Below are 11887 nucleotides of genomic sequence, written 5' to 3'. Positions count from 1 at the left end.
CTATGAACATAGGCCAAATGGCAGGAGTAGATTGGCTATTGCAAGAGTATAAAAGTGTATGAATTAGGCTCAAGAGGAAGAAGAAGAAAAACCATGGTTTTATAATATTAAGGTCCTGATTAAACTGCTGAAGGAAGATTCCTGTGTCGTGCTTTCTTGCGGGCGAGGGACACGACAATTTATGTGTGGTTTGGGTTTTCACTTGTGATCCAGATACTACAATAGAGTAGTCCCACTAGACACTAGCGCAGGCTGCTCCCCCAGAATTTGTTGGCATACCTTCAGTTCTATTGTTCAACTTCTCCATTAACAGTTTCTTACAAATTAGTAAAAATTATTTATGTATATCCCAAAGAAGACTATGCTATGTATCTGTCTTCTTCCTTCCTTCCTTCTTCCTTCCTTCCTTCCTCCCTTCCTCCCTTCCTCCCTTCCTCCCTTCCTCCCTCCCTTCCTTCCTTAAGGACTTATGCTCAGGATAATTACTTTGTAATTTTACCTAGCAGTTCTAAATTAAGATTTTAAGAAAGCATGAAATAAACTTTTTAGCCAGAGAAAGTTTGCTTTTCACTATCAGTTTTTTTACTATGATGTCTGACATTTCTTTCCTTGCCCCTCTTTTCCTATTTATCTCTCTGTCTGCCTAGTTGGTTGCTTTTCTCAATCTTCTCTATTATCCCAGGTCTAATGTGCTGTGAGCATGTCTTTCCACAATACATTAATTTTTCTTTCTTTATGTACCTATTCTACTTTGTCCCTGTCTCCTTAATACTCTGCTACCCATAGTGTTGAGATTATCATGAGTGACAATGAAGAATTTAAAAAACTATCTAAGCAAAGAAAAACTTTAGGTAGCTTATGCAGTTCATATGTATATGTGCATGGAATATTTAGTTTGGTAGATTCGTCCATGGGCATAAAGTAGATGTGCATAGTGGATTGATTTAATTAACATCCCCAATCAATGTCTTCTCTATAATCACATCTTTACCCTCAAATTTAAAAAAAATTCAGTCATTCCCATTCTGACTCCAAGGTTGCCCATGTGACGTGCTTTAGATCATGGAAGATTAACCAATGTAATAGAAGCACAACCTTGAAAAGTGTGCCTCTTGCCTTTTGCATGATTGGGCTTACTCAAGTGTAGATCTTGCCATGTAGTGAGGATAAGTCAGGTTAGTGTTCTGGAAGATGAGAGACCTCAGGGAGTACAGCTAAGTCACCTGAGTTAAGGCAATCCTTGTTTAGCACATCCAATTGGTTTCCCAGCTAACTGCAGATCCATGAGTGTGAACCCTCCAAGATCAGACAAGAATAGTTCAGAATAACAGAACTATTTAGATGACCCATACCCAGTGGAAAAGATAAGACTTGCTTTAGTCCATTAAGTTTTAGTGTGACATATTACTCAGCAGCAGGTGACTGATGCAATAAAATTGCCCGCCACATTTCCACCTATTTTAAATGACAAGGAATCATGCCATTTTTGCCCATATACTTACAATGTCTGGTTTTCTTCATTACTTTGTGCAGATTCAGATTTCCATTTAGCATGACTTTCTTTCTGTAAAGAGGACTTCCTTAAATGTTTTGGTCTGTTGTTAACAAATTGTTGCAGCTTTTGTATGTTTGAAAAAGACCTTCATTTTGTCTTTAGTAAAAGATGTCTCTGTTCATTGCAGTTTTTTCCTTGATGCTGCCCTGCTGTCTTCAGTACTGCATTGTTTCAGATAAGAAGTCAGTCATTCTTATCTCTGCTATTCTGTTATTCTGTGCCCATTAGATCTTTTTTCTTCCTTTTAAGATTTTCTCTTTTTCACTGTTTTGAGCAATTTGATTATGAAATTTGGTGTAATTTTATTCTATGTGTGTGTGTGTGTGTGTGTGTGTGTGTGTGTGTGTTTGGGTTTCATTAAACTTCTTGGATCCATGATTTGAGTAAGTTTCATTAAATTATGAGAATTTTTGTCCATTATTTCTTAAAATATTTTCTTTTATACTTTCCTTAATTTTGAATAGTTTCTATTGTCATGTCTTAAGGTTGCTAGTACTTCTGTATTGTCTAAATTCTATTAATTCCGCAAAGTGTACATTTTATTTAGGATATTGCATTTTTATCTTTAGAAGATTATATAAATGTGTGTGTGTTTGTGTGTGTGTGTATACACACACGCACACATATATATATATATATATATATATATATATATATATATATATATATTTACCCTTCTCCTTGGAATGTTTAAACTTTGATCAACATTCATGACATTGGAGGTATATTTTAAATAGCTGACTTGTAGTCATTGCCTGCTAATTCTATCACCTATATCTTTTCTGGGTCTGTTGGTATTGATTTATTTTCCCCCTCATCATGGCATATATTTTCTTGCTTTGTTTCTTTTGTTATGTTTCTTGGTTTGCTTGGAAATTTTGGGCTTGATGCTGAACATTGTAAATTGTACTTTGTTGGATGATGGAGTTCTGGTATTTCCTGAAGGATTTTGAGAGCTTCATTATGGAATGCAGTAGTTAGGCTATTTGGAAATAATTTGATTATTTTCAGATTTTCTTTTGAGCTGTTACGATTTTATCCAGGGCCAATTTGGCCCCACACTGTGGTGATACTTTTCTGAGGACACTGCTTGGCACTCTGTTAGTCTTTTCACTCTAACAGGAATGCAAACTGCCTTCATACATGTGTGTGCTCCCAAAATGATCTCATTTGATCCTTCTGGTGTCTCTTCTCAAGCTCTTGGTTTTATGTCTTCCAATGCAACTGCTGTTCATTAGTGAGAGAAATAATCAGAAGGAACACACTGCAAATCTCTGGAGTTCTCTCTCTGTGCAATACTCTCTTTTCTGATTACTACCACCTCAACTCCTTTGAGTTATGAAGTCTGTGTCTTCAACTCAGGGAGTTTGTCACCCTTTCTTACTGTCAGGCAGTAAGCTTGGTCAATTGCAGGCTTCACCTCATTTATTTTCCTTTTTAAAAAATAGCTTGGTAGCCTATCTTGTCAATTGTTCAATATGTGAAACTCTTTCTTGTTGATTTATTTATTTATATTATTTTTAATGTAAGAAGATAAATCTGATACCAGCAACTCCTTCATGGGTGGAAACAGAATTTTTTTCAAATTAGATTTTGCTGAGCAAATGCAAATTCATTTCATAAAGGCTTCAGCTCTGATTCCTAGAAGCTTTATGTTAATTATAAAGAGGTCTAAGAAGTCAGATATGGGCATTCATATCTGATATATTTTTCCCAATCTCTTCCTCAGTTTTTATTTATTCAAATGGTATAAAGTTTTTCTTTCACCCACCCCTGCCATATAAGCTGATTGAATTAAAAATATTACTCTGGAACAAAATTCATTCTTCCTCCTGTTTGGTATGTAGATTGAAGATTTTTGAAGATTCTTAGGACACCAAGGGATCTTGTCATATCCTACAGAAATATTAGAGAACCATAGGAAACTTTCCAAAATGAAGAGTAAATATTACTTTCAGGATTTTCTCATCTATAATTCACTTCCTCATAGTGGAACCTCTTCCTCCACTATGGATCTAGATGTAAGAGGAAGTCTTCCATAAGCTTGGACATTTGAAGTAGAGCAAAATTTGTGTGTGGGACATCAGAAGTTTTCACTCATAAAATCTTCTTTCATGACTTTTTCTCTCTGAGTCACTGTTGGTTAAGCAAATTGCTTTAATTCCAATAATGGAGGATGCCATGGAACCAATATTTGTTAATATTTTTGACAAATAATTATGAGTTTTAATTTTGTTCCTCATGAGTCCTAGGGACAAGAGTTATCATATCAAGAAATAAGTCCTGGTTAGTTGTAATCTTAACAAAAATCATACATTCCCGCATCCAACAATACTGGTTGTAATATTTTATGCAATTAAAAAGACTTCCTCTAGCTTTTCTTCTTCCAGACAGGGTAAAGGCAAGTTTTCCATAAGCAAACAAGTTTTCCATAAGCAATTGTTCAGCAGTCAAATATAAGGATGTTGGTGTCATCTTTCTATAATAAATTTGAAAAAAAGAAAAGAAAAAATGAGAAGGTTTTTCCTGAAATTGTAGTTTTCCATTTTTCATCTAGGGAGAAGACATCTTTTAGACATTGGTTTAGATCTCTGTGAGTAATCATGTATTATGTCTTCAAATGGTTTTTTTGTTTGTTTGTTTGTTTGTTTGTTTGTTTTAGACTGCCATAAAGTGTTTTGGGTGTGTGTGAGAAATCAGATAGAATTCTCATACAACCATCCTAATCTTGGTCTGGCTTTAGAAGTAGGCTGTCTTTCTGACACCTTTCCCAGCCCTTAAACAACTCATAATCTCAGCCATGATAAAAAGAAGCAGCTGTGCAGACAAAGGCTTTGGGCTCTAGGCATTGACAGGCTGCTTTGAGTTCCCTTTCAATCTTGCAATCTTTCAGGGTTTTGTTTGGTGTTTGATACAGCTTTTCAGAGACTTAGTAGCCTTTCAGTAACTACTGTAAGAAAAGGAATATTGATTGCATGTGTGCTGGCTGGGCTCAAAGCCACCCTAAAACCTCCTGCCTCACTTAGCAGTTTAACCCATCACCTGCTGGTGGAAAAATAACTAAACACTCTAACCAGTTTCACTCTTCTGTTAAAGAAGATAAAGAGGGACTTGGTGGATGGTTTTGCAGCCCATTCTGACCATCATCACTTTTCTCTGTGCATTTGGATGTTTGTGGAAGGCTGAGAGGATTCATAAGAACTGGAAAGAACAGCAGGGTATATTCAGAGCCTGTCACCATTTCAGCGCTTTCATTTCATCCCTTTCTGAGCCCCAGAATTCTTAAAGTCAGCCTCACTTGTGCACACATATTCTGCCCTTCCCTGCAGACCATATAGAGATGATAGCCTTGGTTTCTAAGAGTCCTGAAGGGAAATGAGATGCCATTAAGACCCAGTCAGGGAGCAGGTGGAACAAGGGTGCTGGGCAGGCAGAGTCACTGAGGACAGCAGGTCCACACATGCCTCACATGACCTGGCCACTTGTATTCCTCCTATGTATGCAGGGGGAGTGGAGACAAGACTGCAGAGCACACAAGTGCAGGCAAACTCACAGCAACCTTCTCCATAACTGCCCAATGACAATACTCAAGTGTCCTTCACAGAAGACCAACCACCCACACCACACAACATGGCTCACCAAGATGAATGAACTACTGCTGCAGCCAACAGGGTGATCTTTGTGTTTATGCAGAACAAATAGATTCATATGAAATCATGCAAAATAAAACCCAACTTCATGCTGGGTATGCATCATATTCTGAAACAGGAAATGACAACCATCACTACCAAGCATCCTAGGGTGGCAGAGGTAGATGAGTTGCAGGGATGGTACATTCTTGAACTTCATCATGGTGGTGTCTTCATGGAGGACACAGATGGTACCCTGATAAACTTTGGCTGCTTCATCCAAACACCTGCAGATCACTGTGTCAGTCACACACAGTGGAGTTGGTTTAAAGGACTCCAGGTCCTTGGGTTCCTGAAAGTATGACAGAAGGCACTGGAGCCAGAGGAAAAGGAGAGTAAAGAATGCCACATGGAGGCTGAGAGAGATGCAGGGTCAGGGTGGTTCTAAGGCATCTGTCCTATACCTGCTCCCCACCATAAAGATGATGTCAAGGGTGTCTCTGATCTAGGGTTTAAACACTGGGCTTTTTCAGCCAGCAGTACATGAAAAATGGGGGCCACTTCTTCTTTCTAACTTGTCTCTGCATTTCTGCCCTCACTGAGCACCTACCTTGGGTGCCCTGGCCTTTACCTTGAAGAATAGGGAGTCCCCTCTACCCTGGGGACATGGTCCTTGTGGCCCCTGGTGTATATAGGTCAGATGTCAACTGGAACAGGTTGGGTGGTGATGAGCCCCTCCACTCCAATGGATCCCAGACCATCCCCTCACCATTCGTCAAAATTCCACTATGAAGTACCCTGGCATGTTCCCCAGCTTGGAGGCCTTGGTCATCTTTTTCCCACTTCTGACAGTCCACAGCTTTGATGCCATCCATCGCAATGCCTTTCCCTCTCTTCAGGAAGCTCCACAGTCCCTTCAATAGGGAACGTGTCTGGGCAGGGTGGCACATGCCTATAATCCCAGAGGATCAGGAGACTGAGGCAGGAGGATTGAGAGTTCAAAGGCAGCCTCAGCAAAATGAGGTGTTAAGCGACTCAGTGTGACCATGTCTCTAAATAAAATAGAGATGGGGATGTGGCTCAACTTTCAAGTGCCTCTGCATTTATTCAATCCCTGCTACCAAAAACAAACAAAAATAACAAAAAACATACAAACAACAAAAAGAAAACAATAATAACAAAAAATACCCACAGCTTGGATATGATGCTGATCAAAATCACAACCCCTTTTGCTTTGGAAACAAAACATAGAAAGTGATTGCTGGGTCCTGGAGTGGGCATAGACAAGGGATCATCCCTGAACACCCCTCAAAGGACTCTATGACCACATCTACTTGGGTACACTCATTTGTTTGAAGGGAGACCTACAGATTTTAGGCCAGATGCACTGATGCACACCTGTATCCCAGCAACTTGGGAATTGAGGCAGGAGGATGGCAAGTTCATGGTCAGTTCCAATGACCCTATATGAAAATCAAAAATAAAATGGACAGGGAAAGTAAATGAGTCATACTGTGCCCCAGAGAATTGAAACTGAATCCTCAGTACCAAAGGAAGAAAGAGAAAAAAAGAAAGAAAGAAAAAATAGTGTTGTTTGGGGCATTTCAGACTGGAGGGACTATTACACTTCTCAGAAATTCATAAAGAAAGGCATCTGTCTACATAGTCTGAGGTGGCAAGGCTGTAAACCAGTCAATGCCCTACCCCATGCCTTACAGGCAGCATCATACAAGACAGTGGCTCTCAGGGCTTATCTCTGGGAGGAAAAGATCAGGAGCCTGTGGTGGAGGCTCTGTCACCAAGAAGTTGCCCACCTCTGCTGACCCAACACTTGAGTCTGGACCCTCATTTGGAAACATGTGCTGGTGACTGCTCCTGGGTGAGGTGGTCAATCCTGCAAGGAAAGAAAGCCCACAGCCCACTGGTGGGAGGAGGACTGCAGCCCTTGTGTGACATAAAACAGCCTCAAGTGTGGAGGCAGGCAAAGCATTCAAGACACCATCCTGGGACCCTGAACCAGACTCAGTATCCTTGGTCTCCACCTTGCTCTCTGCTAGATTTTGTGCCATAATTTATCATGCTCAGGCTTTCTCAGGCTTGCAGAGAAAAAGTGAAGTGATCTGTGCTGACTTCTGTGCTAAGCTTTGCCATCCACCCTAAATCCAGATTCTGAGTCTAGATCTGCTGTGCACTACCTACCACTGCTGTGAAGATGTGCAGTCCTACTTTGGGCAGATGCACAGACACAAGGTTAACAACCATTAAGGTTTCCATTCTCTCCACTCACTTTGGTCTCCCTGTGGTGAAACCTACCATTGTCTGTTGTCGGGGTACCCCCAGCCCTTCGGCGTGGCCAAGATTGCGCCTGGCAAGGTGCCAAGGAAGTGCTGAGAACAAAACCAGGTACCTCCAGCAGACTAATTCTCTCTGCCAACAAGTGGCGTTATTTGAGGAAGTTAATGTGATTGGCCATGGGTCCTCGTGGACACTGCATGCTTGCTATATGCGCGCTATTATGCTCCATTACTGTCCATGCTTTCCCCTCGTGATCTATAAGCTGATTGGTTGTTGTATGTAATGTAAGGCGCTTGCAAGAGCGGCCGCCGCCGGCCAGCCAGAAGAAGCAGACTGCAGAAAATAAAGAACTTGCCCCGATCCGGTTTCGTGTTTCTCTGCGGGCAGGGGACGCGATAAATGGTGCCGAAACCCGGGAACGAGAAAAAATATAAGGGTAAGTTCACATAAGTTCTCAAATCAAGACAAAAATTAGTCCGAGAGTACAAAAGGTGAGACGTCTCGAGGTTCGCGGAGCCGCGACAATTTATCACAAAAGGATCCCCGTAGGAGGGACGAGTCATAACAAAAGGATCCCCGTGGGAGGGACAATTTATCACAAAAGGATCCCCGTAGGAGGGACGAGTCATAACAAAAGGATCCCCGTGGGAGGGACAATTCATCACAAAAGGATCCCCATAGGAGGGACGAGTGAAGTGGCCAGATACAGATTTATACAGTGGTACCAAACAGTGTATGTGTGTGCGTGCGTGAGAGAGTGTGTGTGTGCACGCGCTTGTCTTTTCATTTGTGTGTTTAAACTAGTAAACTACCTCGTAGTACTGTAAAATTTAATCATGGGAACGGATCTGTCTAAGATTAGAATGCAGTGGCCTCTTAGAGAACTCTTAAAAAATCACGGAACTCCATTGAAGGCAAACACAGTCTTAAAGTTTCTTGATACTGTAGAGAAAGTCTCTCCGTGGTTTTTAGACGAGGGATTATTAAATCTTCCTCAATGGGAACAGCTAGGAGAGGATTTGCGCGATGCGGAGAGATGCGAGCCTTTGCCAATGGGAACACTGGCAATATGGTCGCTTGTTAAATCTTGTTTGATGCAGCAAGGTAAATCAAAAAACCCTTTTAGGGATTTAAAGGGGCCTTTAGAAGAAGGAAGTCAGATCTTAGAAGAAATTAAAGAGGAACGATCATGTTCTCAGAATTCAGAAAGAGAAAATTATACGGAAAGAGAAAGTTCTGAAGAAGAACTTACTGGGGAGGAGCTTGAAGAAGCTGTGGGAAAGTTAAGCGTGCAACCTGAGTGCCATCTAGCGCCTAGACGGCTTAATACACCTACTGCCCCTAGTGCACCACCTATGGAGTTTAAGGAAAAGGAAAACCACAGCAGACATAGAGGGTGGGCCTCCTTACAGAATGCTACATATCCGGTATTTGAGGATGCCCAGAATCAAAGGTTTCATCAGCTGTTAGATTTTAAAATGGTTAAACAGCTGAAAGAAGCAGTGAGCACTTATGGGCCTCAATCAGCTTTTACAGTCTCACTGGTAGAGACCATGATGTTCTTAAATATGCTACCTTTGGATTGGACTAATTTAGCTACAGCAACCTTGTCAGGGGGACAGTATCTTATGTGGAAAACAGCTTGGCAGGAAATTTCAATGGACACTGCAAGGCGCAATGCAACTTCAGGGAATCCGCAGGTAGACAGAGACATGTTGATGGGAACAGGGCCTTATGAGGGAGTCCAGGCACAGATTAATTATCATCCTGCAGTGTATGCTCAAATTGCTGTGGCTGCTATTAAAGCATGGAAAACCCTGCAAGGGTCAGGAGATTTACAAGAACAGTTGTCAAAAGTTACCCAGGGAAGTAATGAGCCCTATGCAGACTTTGTTGATAGATTAATTCAAACAGCTTCCAGAATTTTTGGAGATGCTGATCAAGCAATGCCATTAATAAAACAGTTAGCCTATGAACAAGCCAATAAATGGTGCAAAGATGCCATCAGGCCATGGAGAAATAAAGACTTGACTACTTATTTAAGAGTCTGCAAAGATATTAATGAGGCCTCTGGAAATAGTGCTGCATTTATTGCTGCACTTGACAGACAAACTTCTGTTCTTGCCACAGCATTAGCACAAAGAGGAGGGGGTAAAAAAGGGGGACTTCTTGGTTCCTGCTTCACATGTGGACAAATGGGACACTTGAGAGCATGTTGCCCTTCCAGGAACAATGGCCAAGAAAAGGGGCCCAAGTTAGTCCTCGGTGTAAAAAAGGAAATCATTGGCTTAGTGAATGTTATTCTGTTAGGGACAAAGAAGGGAATCTTTTACCAACTAACCCCAAGTTACAAAAAAACGGGGTGAGGGGCCCACCCCGGGGCCCACAACAAATATACGGGGTGATTCAACAAGTGCCACGACAGTGGTATCCTCCAACCGAGAAGGGAATGAAGCTCAGGAAAGAAGAGCCACCTCAGGAAGTGCAGGATTGGACATCTGTGCCACCTCCAGACTCATATTAACCCCTGATATGGGTGTACAAATGGTAGACACAGATTGGGAAGGAAATATTCCGGCAAATTCAGTAGGATTGCTTCTAGGCAGAAGTTCTTCTACCTTAAGAGGTCTTATAGTCCACCCAGGAGTAATTGATCCTGATTTTCAAGGACAAGTTAAGGCTATGGTTTCTTCACCCAAAGGAATTACAGTCATTTCTCCAGGAGATAGGATAGCACAAATGTTAATTTTACCTAGTCAGCATTCCTTATGGCCTAGTAAGAAGACAATAAGGGGAACTAACGGATTTGGGTCTACAGGAGGACCCTGGGCTAATTTTACTATGGACCTCCAAGATAGGCCCATAATGCAGTTAATAGTGGGACATAAACCTTTTATAGGATTACTGGACACAGGAGCTGATAAAAGTATAATAAGTGAAGCAGTTTGGCCCAAAGGTTGGCCTGTAGTTACAGCTAATCAAAATTTATAAGGTTTGGGTGTGGCTCAATCACCTAACCAGAGTGCTGCTTCGCTGTCCTGGAGGGATAATGAGGGCCATTCAGGGATTTTTCAACCATATATCTGTAAAATACCTATTTCCTTATGGGGGAGAGATGTCTTAACTCAAATGAATGCTAAATTAACAACAAATATTAATTCTAAACCTGTGACACATATGATGAAAAAGATGCAATATACAGAAAATCAAGGGTTAGGTCGAGAACAACAGGGATCACTACAACCCTTGCCCTTACCTCCTCCAAAAAATGATTTCAGAGGGCTGGGTTTTATGTAGGGGCCACTGTTATTACACCAATTCCAATAGTTTGGAAAAATGATGAGCCACAATGGATTCAACAGTGGCCCCTTACTACAGTAAAGTTAGAAGCGGCTCATAAATTAGTACAAGAACAAGTACAGGCAGGACATTTACAACCTTCTACTTCTCCCTGGAATACTCCTATCTTTGTCATTAAGAAAAAGTCTGGAAAGTGGAGACTATTACATGATTTAAGGGCCATTAATGCACAGATGTTCCCTATGGGTCCTATACAATGGGGATTGCCTTTAGTTACAGCTTTACCTAAAAATTGGCCCACTGTTATTTTAGATTTAAAAGATTGTTTTTTCTCAATCCCATTACATAGAAGGGATTGTTGGCGGTTTGCTTTTACCTTACCGTCTCTCAATCATGCACAGCCTGACCAAAGATTTGAGTGGACCGTGTTGCCTCAAGGCATGACTAATAGTCCCACGTTATGCCAAATATATGTAGATAAAGCCTTAAAACCTACAAGAGACAATTTTCCAGATTTGTTGATTTATCATTATATGGATGATATCCTTATCTGCCACAAAAACAGACAATTCTTGGAAAAGGCTTTACAATTTTTAATTTCCACTCTACAACAATATGGCTTAAACATTTCTCCAGAAAAGCTACAAATGGGAGAAACTCAAGAATATCTAGGTACTAAGCTTACAGCTACTATAGTAAAGCCTTTAAAATTAACCATTAGAACCGATAAGCTTAAAAATCTAAATGATTTTCAAAAACTCCTTGGAGATATAAATTGGATTAGGCCATATTTAAAGATTACCACAGGAGAGCTGAAACCTCTATTTAATATACTTAAAGGAGACCCTAATCTCCATTCTCCGAGAGTCCTTACTTCGGAAGCACAAAAGGTTCTCACGTTGGTAGAAGAGAGATTGCAATCAGATTATACAGAAAGATGTGATCCATCTCAACCTCTAATGTTAATTATTATCCCAGAAAAACATAGCCCATATGGAATTCTATGGCAAGGAGGACCTTTACAGAGTATCAATCTCCCAGCATTGCCCACAAAACAGTTACAAACATTTCCTAAGGCAATAGCTCAGTTGATATATAAAGGGTTAGA

The sequence above is a fragment of the Sciurus carolinensis genome, unplaced genomic scaffold (genome assembly GCF_902686445.1).
Source record: "Sciurus carolinensis unplaced genomic scaffold, mSciCar1.2, whole genome shotgun sequence".
NCBI lineage: Eukaryota > Metazoa > Chordata > Mammalia > Rodentia > Sciuridae > Sciurus > Sciurus carolinensis.
This window is presented reverse-complemented; position numbering follows the sequence as displayed.